Source organism: Piliocolobus tephrosceles, chromosome 11 (assembly GCF_002776525.5).
Source record: "Piliocolobus tephrosceles isolate RC106 chromosome 11, ASM277652v3, whole genome shotgun sequence".
Lineage (NCBI taxonomy): Eukaryota > Metazoa > Chordata > Mammalia > Primates > Cercopithecidae > Piliocolobus > Piliocolobus tephrosceles.
The window spans coordinates 55,611,716-55,623,641 of record NC_045444.1 but is presented as its reverse complement, the minus strand read 5'-3'; the positions used below and the strand labels follow the sequence as shown (position 1 = coordinate 55,623,641).

Genomic DNA, 11,926 nt, shown 5'->3' with positions numbered 1-11,926 from the left:
CATCTCAACCTTAATCTGGAAATTAGCATCTTCTTAACATTTCTTCAGAAATTATGAACTTCGTAGTTAATAGTAATTATAGCTTGCCCTTCATAACTGATAGTGATACTGTTGTCACTGTTGCCATTCAAGGACACAATTGTGACTGACTGAAGGAGTCTTCTCTCCATTTTTGTCACTGAAGTGTAGAGATGGCTGTTTTTGTAGCTATAGTTACTATTTGCCAAGTTTGATGTATAAAAAAAATAGCCGCCATCTAACTTAGAGTAAGGGCTTCTGGAATCATAACTACATGTAATAATAAATGTTTCGTGAATAATAGAATTCACTACATTCTCATTTGTGCAGTTATTTCAGATTGCTGCATGAACCAATTAAAACTCTTGCTTTCATTGCCTGATGTTCCCTGGTTGTGAATTACTGCTTAAAAGTGTGTATCAGTGTGTGTTACATATTAGACTATTATACTGCTTCACTCTGCCAAGAGAAGAGCAGGTCCTGAAGGGTATTGCCTGGAATTGTTCCTCTTTACCATATGCTTATCAAACAGACCATTGCAAATGCTGATAGATTTGATGCATTCAGAAACATATAATTAGCATTCATAAATCAAATAAATTAATGATACTGTTCAAGAAAACAGATGTGCCATCTGTGGTTCCAAGTCTTAAAGAAATAAAGTGCTGCCATGGAAATGATACATAAATGATTTGGCAGACACTAAGCTTGGCATGGAGTTAGATGACTTATTGACATCACACTTCAGCTTTCAAAGGACTCCTAGTTCTAAAAATAATGATTTTATTTATAATTTTTACCTTATTAGTATATCTTTCCACTAAGTACAGCCATGCCATTAAATGTTTGATATGCTGTGATATCATCATTAATGTGTGTAGATGATGGGCATAGACAGAACATTTTGTATACTTCATTTACATACTGGATTAAACAAGTTGCTGCCAAGTTAAAAAAAAAAAAAAAAAGGCCAGGCCCGTTGGCTCATGCCTGTAATCGCAGCACTTTGGGAGACCAAGGCAGGCAGATCACGAGGTCAGGAGTTCAAGATGATCCTGACCAACACGGTGAAACCCCATCTCTACTAAAAATACAAAAATTAGCCGGGTGTGGTGGTGTACGCCTGTAATCCCAGCTACTCAGGAGGCTGAGGCAGGAGAATCTCTTGAACCCGGGAGGCGGAGGTTGCAGTGAGGCGAGATTGCACCATTGCACTCCAGCCTGGGCGACAGAGTGACACTCCATCTCAAAACAAAAAACGATAGTACGTGAAATGTATAAGGCTACCATGTACAGCTTTGTAAAGTGTGCACTGCACAATTCCAGCTCATGCAACTTAAGTAGAGTACAGTGTAAACACTGCTTTCAGGAGTTGTATACTACACAAGCAACACAGGTATCTGTGGCTGCCCTGCAGCTGATGTGTCTTGGTAAAACCTTTTTTGGTACGTTTCGTGTAAAATAAGAAAGTGAACATTCTAATAACTAGGCAACAATGCTTTTGCAAGTCAGAGGTTTCCAATTTCTGGTTTTCAGCACAACTGAAAGAGGATTTTCAGCAAATAATTTAGAAGGAATGACAAAATGAATGGCTTTACCATAATAAAGTTGCTTTTTTTTTTTTGAGATGGAGTCTTGCTCTGTCACCCAGGCTGGAGTGCAATGATGTGATCTTGGCTCACTGCAACTGCTGCCTCCCAGGTTCAAGCGATTCTGCTTCCTCAGCCTCCCGAGTAGCTGGACTATAGGCGCGCACTACCGCGCCTGGTTAATTTTTGTATTTTTATAGAGATGGGGTTTTGCCGTGTTGGCCAGGTTGGTCTTGAACTCCTGACCTCAGGTAATCCACCGGCCTCAGCCTCCCAAAGTCCTGGGATTACAGGTGTGAGCCACCACACCTGGCCACTACGATAAAATTTATCTCATTCTTACCTATTTGTCTCTGTGAACATGTTTTCTCAGCGATTATGTCTACAGAGGTGTTAAACAGGAACATCACTGATCCTAAATACTGTCTCATTCCAGCAGTAAGCACTACTTGACTTCATGCTCTAAATGATCATCAGATTGAAATAATTTTTGATAATTTTTTACTTTTGATTTAAACATATTTATGTTTAATCAATTATAATAATTATTATAATATTAATTAGGCCAGGATTTGTAAAATAACCAAGGACATAAAACAATCAAGGACATACAAATTTTAATTTATAGACATTTTCATCACAGAGAAAGTTAAGAGATTAATAAAGGATATTCAGTATAAAATCATACAGAAAAGTCTTTCTTGGCCAGGTGCAGTGGCTCACGCCTGTAATCCCAGCACTTTGGGAGGCCAAGGAGGGTGGATCACGAAATCAGGATATCGAGACCATCCTGGCTAATGCGGTGAAACCCCGTCTCTACTAAAGATACAAAAAAGTTAGCCGTGCGTGGTGGCAGGCACTTGTAGTCCCAGCTACTCAGGAGGCTGAGGCAGGAGAATGGCATGAACCCGGGAGGCGGAGCTTGCAGTGAGCCGAGATTAAAAAAACAAACAAACAAACAAACAAACAAAAGTCTTTCTTTTTTTATTGGACTGGCCAAAAATTCTTTCTTTGAATATTTCCAATATGTACAAATTTTAGTTACCACAGTTTAAATAACACCTGTCCCCTGAGAACAAGGTTTCAAATTTCAGTTACTGAGGTAAATTAACTCTGAGTAACTGCATAAAATACAAATTTGCTACTAGCTCTTCAGGACCATGAATTACTACATTAACAGGTGCGCATACTGATCAGTGACTAATCATGTATCTTCTTTCAAAGTCTGTCAGTGATTGGTCTCTGTGCATCTGTCAGTTCACACACAGACAGCAAGGCTTACAGTTGCATTGTCTCCTTGTCTGCCAGTAAAAAACCCGTGTGACATTTTACAAAAATGGGTGATTAAGAAAGGGTATTGGCCAACAAGGATGAAAGTATGGCATGGAAATAAAAAGTGACAATACTGCAAATAAAATGTGAAATAGCCGGGCATGGTGGCTTATGCCTGTAATTCCAGCACTTTGGGAGGCCGAAGCAGGCAGATCACCTGAGGTCAGGAGTTCAAGACCAGCCTGGCCAACGTGGTGAAACCCCATTTCTACTAAAAATACAAAAACTAGCCAGACGTGGTGGCGGGCGCCTGTAATCCCAGCTACTCGGGAGACTGAGGCAGGAGAATCGCTTGAACCTGGGAGGCGGAGGATGCAGTGAGCCGAGATCATGGCATTGCACTCTGGCCTGGGCTACAAGAGCAAAACTCTGTATAAAAAACATCAACCAAAAAAAGTGAAATGAACGTAATGAGGTTATAGAGGAAATAGCTGACCATGGGAATGTTTACACTACCACCATTGGAGAGACTACAGATATGCAGCCAAGGAACTCAGAGCAGGTGAACTCATGACATAAGTGAGTCACCTTATGTCTCAGAGGAAGTGATCCTGGCAAAAATCTTCACATTAAAGGAACTCTTGGAAATATTTCACAACATCTAAAATGCAAAGGATAACACACTGGAAGCTGATCCAAACGTAAAACTATGACAGTTTACCAAGGCGTAGAAAGATGAGTACTCCAAATCATAAGTTCTATGACAAGAAGGGAAGAAACTAAGCAAACTACTATTGTTAAGTTTTTTTTACAAAGAAACACAACACTTAATTATCAATGTTTCTAATGTTTTAAATTGCAGTATACTAAGTGAATATCAGTCTTACTATGTTCTTTATTTCCCTATACATTTATAACGAAGAGAGTTTATTATGTTCTGACAAAAAATTTTAAAGGTCATAGGACAATCATAATTTTTCCCATTGATTATTTAGATCACATTATACATTTTCAACTTGTACAGTTATTTTGAAGGTCCTGTATTATTGTGCAAAGTGAGGACTGCCTGTGTTTTCCGAGGGACAACCTTCTGTAAGAGAAGTAGAATGGAAATATGAACTCAAGAAGAAAGAAGACTGAGAACTAAATTTAAAAAATGAGAAATTAAAAACTTCCAACAGTTTTTTTTTTTTTTTCTGTACTCCTTGTCTCCTGATTCACAATACAGACCAGGCACAGGGCCTGGGCTGAGGTATATGTGGGGTCGGTTTACTCTGCCTCCTCTTTCTATACAGTCAGTGTAAGAATACAGACTGTGGTAAGTACCAGGAAGCCAAAATTTCCCACTTTTAAAGAACAACTTGTTTATGTATTTTTGAATGAATGACAGTGGTTTTGAATGGCTATATTTAGTTTTTACTGAATAGATTTAAAAGTATTATTTAACAGTCATTATTTGTAACATGTTAGAAATTACAATCTTGGCAAATATTTAAACTTGTGATGAAAAGTTTCCAGTATCAATCTAAAAATGAGGAAGTGAGTACATAATTTTTCAAATGTATTAGATTTGAAAAACCACTGATCTGTTCCCAAAACAGGAATTAGCCTATTACTACTTGGGGGAGTATTATTACTATTTAAAAGATAGCAGCTTATTTGGGAATATGTTTCTGTGCCACAGTTAGAGCTCAATTCCAGATAAAATTAATACAAGACAGAAGGATAATAAACTAGGGCTTTTTCCATTATAAGCAATGGAAAAAGAATACAAGTAAGAGCATTGGCTCAACTAACCCCAGAAAGACTGATACTATTATGTAAGTCAGAGATTAAAGCTCGCCAAAGACATCCTGTCTCATTCAGTAAAAGCCTACTTATAATAGGCTCCTGCATCCCCACACCCAGCTCTGCTTTGGCTCTCATCAGGAGGCGGTGCCTCAGGGCTTTCTCTGTGCTTTGCTGCTACACATTCCTTTCGCCTGGACTGCTCTTTTCCCAGCTACAGCTACAGGACTGGCTCACTCACCTCCGTTAGAATTTTTTTTTTTTTTTTTTTTTGACATGGAGTCTTGCTCTGTCACCCAGGCTGGAGTGCAATGGTGTGATATCAGCTCACCGCAACCTCTGCCCCCCAGGTTCAAGCGATTCTCCTGCCTCAGCCTCCTGAGTAGCTGGGATTACAGGTACGTGCCACCACACTCAGCTAATTTTTGTATTTTAGTAGAGATGGGGTTTTGCCATGTTGGTCAGGCTGGTCTCGAACTTCTGACCTCAAGTGATCCGCCCACTATGGCCTCCCAAAATGCTGGGATTGCAGGCGTGAGCCACTGTGCCTGGCGTTTTAAAAATTTCTGTGGGTTCATAGTAGGTGTGTATACTTATGGAATACATGAGATACTTTAATGCAGATATGCAATGTGTAATAATCACATCATGGTAAGCATTTATCCTTTGTGTCACAAACAATCCAATTATACTCTTTTAGTTATTTGAAAATGTATAATTATTACTGGCTATAGTCACCCTGTTGTGCTAGCAAATACTAGGTCTTATTTATTCTTTGAAACTACTTTTTGTACCAAGTAAACATCCCCACAATCCCCCACTACCCTTCCCAGCCCCTGGTAAACTTCCTTCTACTTTCTATCTCCATGAGTTCAATTGTTTAAATGTTTAGCTCCCACAAAGAAGCGAGAACATGTGATGTTTGTCTTTCTGTGCCTGGCTTATTTCACTTAATATGACCTTCCAATTCTACCCATGTTGTTGCAAATGACAGGATCTCGTTCTTTTTTATGGCTGAATAGTACTTCATTGTGTAAATGTACCACATTTTCTTTTTCCATTCATCTGTGGATGGACACTTAAGTTGCTTTCAAATTTTGGCTATGGTGAACAGTGCAACAAACATGAGAGTGCAGATATCTCTATGATATACTGATTTCTTTCTTCTGGATATATACCCAGCAGCAGGATTGCTGGATCATATGGTAGCTCTATTTTTAAGACTTTTTAAAGAAAGGGTCTTACTCTATCACCCAAGCTAGAGAGCAGTGGCACGATTATAGCTAACTGCAGCCTCGACTATAGCCTCAGGCGATTCTCCCTGATTCTCCCACCTCAGCCTCTCAAGTAGCTGAAACTACAGGCATGCACCACCATACCTGGCTAATTTTTGTATTTTTAGTAGAGACAAGGTTTTGCCATGTTGGCCAGGCTGGTCTTGAACTCCTGGCCTCAAGACTTCCACCCACCTCGGCCTCCCAAAGTATTAGGATTATAGGTGTAAACCACCCCGCCCTGCCTAATTGTAGTTTTGATTTGCATTTCATCCGATGATCACCGATGATCACTGATGTTGAGTACCTTTTCATATGCCTGTTTGCCATCTGTATGCCTGTTTGCCATTTGTATGTCTTCTTTTGAGAGAGATTCAGATCTTTCACTCATTTTTAAATCGGACTATTAGATTTTTTCCTATAGAGTTGTTTGCATGCCTTATACATTCTGGTTATTGATCTCTTGTCAGATGGACAGTTTGCAAATATTCTCTCCCATTCTGTGGGATGTCTCTTCACTTTGTTGATTGTTTTCTTTGGTGTACAGAAGCTTTTTAACTTGCTGTGATCCCATTTGTCCGTTTTTGCTTTAGTTGTCTGTGCTTGTGGGGTTCCATCAGGTTTTTGCTCAAAGGCCGCCTTCCCAGCAATTCCTTCTTTTACCAATGTGTTAAAAATGATTTTGCAGCCGGGCGTGGTGGCTCACACCTGTAATCCCAGTGCTTTGGGAAGTGGAGGTAGCTGGATCACTTGAGGTCAGAAGTTCAAGACCAGCCTGGCCAACATGGCGAAACCCCTTCTCTACTAACGAAACAAAAATGAGCCGGGCGTTGTGGTGCACACCTGTAATCCCAGCTACTAGGGAAGCTGAGGCAGGAGAATCACTTGAACCTGGGAGGTGGAGGTTGCAGTGAGCCAAGATTGCACCACTGCACTCCAGCCTGGGTGACAGAGCAAGACTCTGTCTAAAAAAAAAAAAAAAATTCTACTACAATTTGCTATTCTCTATTCCCCTTCCCTGCTTTATTTTAATCCATAGTACTTATTACCATTTATATTATGTATTTTGCTTACTGTGTTTCTCCCACTAGAATGTTAGCTCCATGAAAGCAGTGATTTTTGTGTTTTCCTCATTGCTATATATAGTTCATTATTTATTTATTTATTTTTTTTTTTTTGAGACGGAGTCTTGCTCTGTCACCCGAGCTGGAGTGCAGTGGCCTGATCTCAGCTCACTGCAAGCTCCGCCTCCCGGGTTTACGCCATTCTCCTGCCTCAGCCTCCGGAGTAGCTGGGACTACAGGCGCCCGCCACCACGCCCGGCTAGTTTTTTGTATTTTTAGTAGAGACGGGGTTTCAGCGTGTTAGCCAGGATGGTCTTGATCTCCTGACCTCGTGATCCGCCCGTCTCGGCCTCCCAAAGTGCTGGGATTACAGGCTTGAGCCACCGCGCCCGGCCGCGCTATATATAGTTCATAACATGTAACAGATGCTCAAGAAATATCTGTTGTGGCTGGGCACGGTGGCTCACGCCTGTAATCCTAATATTTTGAGAGGCCAAGGCGGGCAGATCATGAGGTCAGGAGATTGAGATCATCCTGGCTAACATGGTCAAACCCCATCTCTACTAAAAAAAAAAAAAAATTAGCCAGGCCTAAAGGCACGCACCTGTAAGCCAAGCTACTCGGGAGGCTGAGACAGGAAAATCACTTGAACCCAGGAGGCCGAGGTTGCAGTGAGCCGAGATCGTGCCACTGCACTCCATCCAGCCTGGTCAACAGAGCGAGACTCCATCCAAAAAAAAGAAACAAAATCAAAAACAAATATTTGTTGTGTAAATGAAAACTCAACTGGATTAAGAGTAAGACTCAGAGTTTCTTTAAAAACTTGCTCAAGGGCACATAGTTGTTTAAGAAATTGCAAAAGTGACTTAATCCACAGACACTGCCCTCCTGCAGCATATGGTCTAAAGGTTTTGTGCTGTTTTTCATTTTTCAAATTCAAAGCATCAGGTTTATCCATCCCTTCATTTTCATTCCTTTTGACATCACTCTTATCCAGGTCTTTATCACTTCTCATCTGGTTTACTGCAAGATGTTTCTGTCTCAGTCTCAGTCTCTCTCCCTCCCCCCGAAGTTGTATACCATCTTTTATCCTCCCCAAACACCATTTTCCTCACATCACATCCATCCCCCGCCCCGTTTTTTGTTTTTTTGTTTTTTTGGGTTTTTTTTTGAGATGGAGTTTTGCTCTTGTAGCCCAGGCTGGAGTGCAACGGCATGATCTCAGCTCACTGCAACCTCCACCTCCCAGGTTCAAGTGATTCTCCTGCCTCAGCCTCCCAAAGTGCTGGGATTACAGGTGTGTGACACCACGACTGACTCATTTTTGAATTTTAGTAGAGATGGGGTTTCACCATGTTGACCAGGCTGGTCTCAAACTCCTGACCTCAGGTGATCCGCCTGCCTCCACCTCCCAAAGTGCTGGGATTACAGGTGTGAGCCACCACGCCCGGCCACATCACTTCCCTTTACTTGCTCATAAGAGCTACCAAGAAGGCCGGGCGTGGTGGCTCAAGCCTGTAATCCCAGCACTTTGGGAGGCTGAGATGGGCGGATCACGAGGTCAGGAGATCGAGACCATCCAGGCTAACACAGTGAAACCCCGTCTCTACTAAAAAATACAAAAAACTAGCCGGGCGAGGTAGCGGGCGCCTGTAGTCCCAGCTACTTGGGAGGCTGAGGCAGGAGAATGGCGGGAACCTGGGAGGCAGAGCTTGCAGTGAGCCGAGATAGCGCCACCGCACTCCAGCCTGGTGGACAGAGCGAGACTCCGTCTCAAAAAAAAAAAAAAAAAAAAAAGAGCTACCAAGAAAAAGTTGAAACTCCTGTAATCGAGTTTCAAACCAGACCACAAATTGGCCAAATTCCACTTACAAAGCTTTATTCCATTACTTCCTAGTTTAAAACCTTAACTTCATCGGGTCAGCCCCCTCATCACTACCTAGTGAATAATCTGTGCTCACTCCCATTTCAGTTCATTTTGTTCCCATCATCCGGAAAGTTCTGTGAAGTCCTTTTTATCTGTCCAAATGCTTCTTATCCTTTAAGGCAGAGGTGTCCAGTCTTTTGGGTTCCCTGGGCCACACTGGAAGAACTGTCTTGGTCCACATAGAAAATACACTAACGCTACACTAACACTAATGATAGCTGATGAGCTAAAAAAAATTTAAAAAAGCAACAAAATCTCATAATGTTTTAACAAAGTTTACAAATTTGTGTTGGGCCACACTGAAAGCCGTCCTGGGCCACATGCAGCCCATGGGCACGGGTTAGGTAAGCTTGCTTTAAGGCATGGACTACTGTCTACCTCTTTCATAAGGTTTCTCTTATTTCACAATTAACTGACTGATTACAAAACTCAATGCTTTGTAATCATCTTTTCCCCTCTGAAGTACTTTTGTTAGTGTGCTGATTACTAAGATGTTTATGAAGCATATCTTGGTATTATGTATTATGTATGTTCACATCCCAACTTTTCAATCAAATTGTAAATTCTTTGGAGGACATCATTCTTTGTAAGATATAATCCTACACTTATACTTCCACAAGTGATTTTGTTTTTTGCGCATAGTAGGTACACAAAATATTTGTTGAATGAAGTTTTTTTTAATACCAAAAATTGTAGAATAAGATAGTGTTCTGGATTTAAATGTGAATAGGGCTAAGTTGTCAATAAATCCTCCAAAGAATATACTTTCATATTGAACTGAGGATAATAAAATATTGCTTAAACTTGGTGGTAAAATGAGTTGTGATGTTGTTACATGTCTTAGTCCTTTCTGGACTGCTATAAGAAAATACCTGGCCAGGTGTGGTGGCTCACGCCTGTAATCCCAGAACTTTGGGAGGCTGAAGTGGATGAATCACCTGAGATCAGGAGTTCGAGACCAGCCTGGCCAACATGGTGAAACCCCATCTTTACTAAAAATATAAAAATATTAGCCAGGGGTGGTGATGTGTGCCTGTAGTCCCAGCTACTTGGGAGGCTAAGGCAGGAGAATCGCTCGAACCTGGGAGGCAGAGGTTGCAGTGAGCCAAGATCATGCCACTGCAATACAGCCTGGGCAACAGAGCAAGACTCCATCTCAAAAAAAAAAGAGGGGAGAGGAGGGGAGGGGAGGGCAGAAGCGGGAAGGGGAGGGGAGGCTAATTTATAAAGAACAGAAATTGATTTTGTCACCATTCTGGAGACTGGGAAGTCCAAGACGACGGTGCTGACAGGTTTGATTGTCTGGTGAGGCCTGCTTTCTGCTTCTAAGATGGCCCTTATTGCTGCATCTTTCAGAGGAAAGGAACGCTGTATCCTCTCAAGGTGGAAGGCCATCCTTTACATGGTGGAGGCTAGCTTAGTGCTGTGTGAAACCTCTTTTGAAAGGGCCTTCATCCCATTCACGAGGGGAGAAGCCCTCATGACCTAATCACCTCCTGAAAGCCCTACCTCTTAATAGTATCACATCAACCATTAAGTTTCAACACCTGAATTTTGGAGGGAACACATTCAAACCATAGCAGTATGTAATAAAATCCAGAGTATGACTGTAGAGTAGAAAAAATGTGAACGAGCAAGGTTTCCATTTTACACTGATTATAAATGTCCATGCAGCAACCAGTATTTAGTTTAATTGTAAATATTTTTTTGCTATTTGTTTAGCTACACGACTGAAAATTTATTATTTAGATATAAAAGAGCAACTAATTTTTTTGCTAAGTAACATCTTCCATAAACAATGGGAGTTTTGGAGAATTCTGTTTTGGGAAACATCCATGTTAATATTTTGTTTCCATATGAACCATCATCACACAGACATTATTTTGTACAATACAAACAAGTAGAATAGATTTAGCTTTTGGCTCAGAACATATTGTTCCACATGCCCTACAGAGTACATCTAAAAATCTATGTGATGAGACCAAATCTCTACAAAAAAATGAAAAGATTAGTCAGGCACTGTGGCACACATCTGTGGTCCTAGCTACACAGCAGGCTGAGGTGGGAAGATCACTTGAGCCCACGAGGTTGAGGCTGCAGTGAGCCATGTTTGCATCACTGCACTCTAGCCTAAGTGACAGACAGAGATCCTGTCTTACAAAAAATCTATTTACAATGTAACTACTACACTGTCCACCTAAAAAAGAAATCCAACAGGTTACACAAAATGAAAGGGTATTGGGTAAAAGGGTTTGGTCAATTCATTATTAACCACATGTCCTCTACAACTGTTCTCATATGAAGACGTACTTTGGGGTTATTAGGTCAATAATGGACTCTTCCATCTTCTTAAAAAAAAAAAAAAGCATTATCCCGTATCGAGTAGCGAGGTTGCTATAAATTCCAACACCACTCACATTAACAGAGTCACTGTACCCCATCTCATGCTGTACCTCATCTGTACCTCATATCATCAATCTATCAGCTGTCCCTTGAAGGAGTTTATAAGACTGTAAAGAGAAATATCTAATTCTTCTTCAGGGCTAGTTTCAACCAGGATCTAAAACATTCAAATGCTGTAAAAGTAAATTGATATCAAATATAGCCTTAAAAAACAAGGAGAATAGAGATATGATTATATCTTGTGCTATAAAAGATCTTTAAAAGCAGATTTAAGGCTGGGCATGGTGGCTCATGCCTGTCGTAATCCCAGCACTTTGGGAGGCCAAGATGGGTGGATCACCTGAGGTCAGGAGTTTGAGACCAGCCTGGCCAACATTGTGAAACCCCGTCTCTACTAAAAATACAAAAACTAGCCAGGCATGGTTGCACATGCCTGTAATCCCAGCTACTCAGGAGGCTGAGGCAGGAGAATCGCTTGAACCTGGGAGGCAAAGGTTGCAGTGAGCCGAGATTACACCACTACACTCCAGCCTGGGTGACCGAACGAGATTCCATCTCAAAAAAAAAAAAAAAAAAAAAAAAAAAAAAAAA

The 11,926-nt window shown here is 41.1% G+C and overlaps 1 non-coding gene across 1 annotated transcript; it reads right to left on the bottom strand.

Moving 5' to 3' along the window:
- Positions 1–4,082: 4,082 nt before the first annotated feature.
- On the bottom strand, positions 4,083–4,214 carry LOC111524525. The gene has a single exon (XR_002725811.1). It is a non-coding gene; the product is annotated as a small nucleolar RNA SNORA51 (small nucleolar RNA).
- Between the last annotated feature and the right edge of the window lie 7,712 nt (positions 4,215–11,926).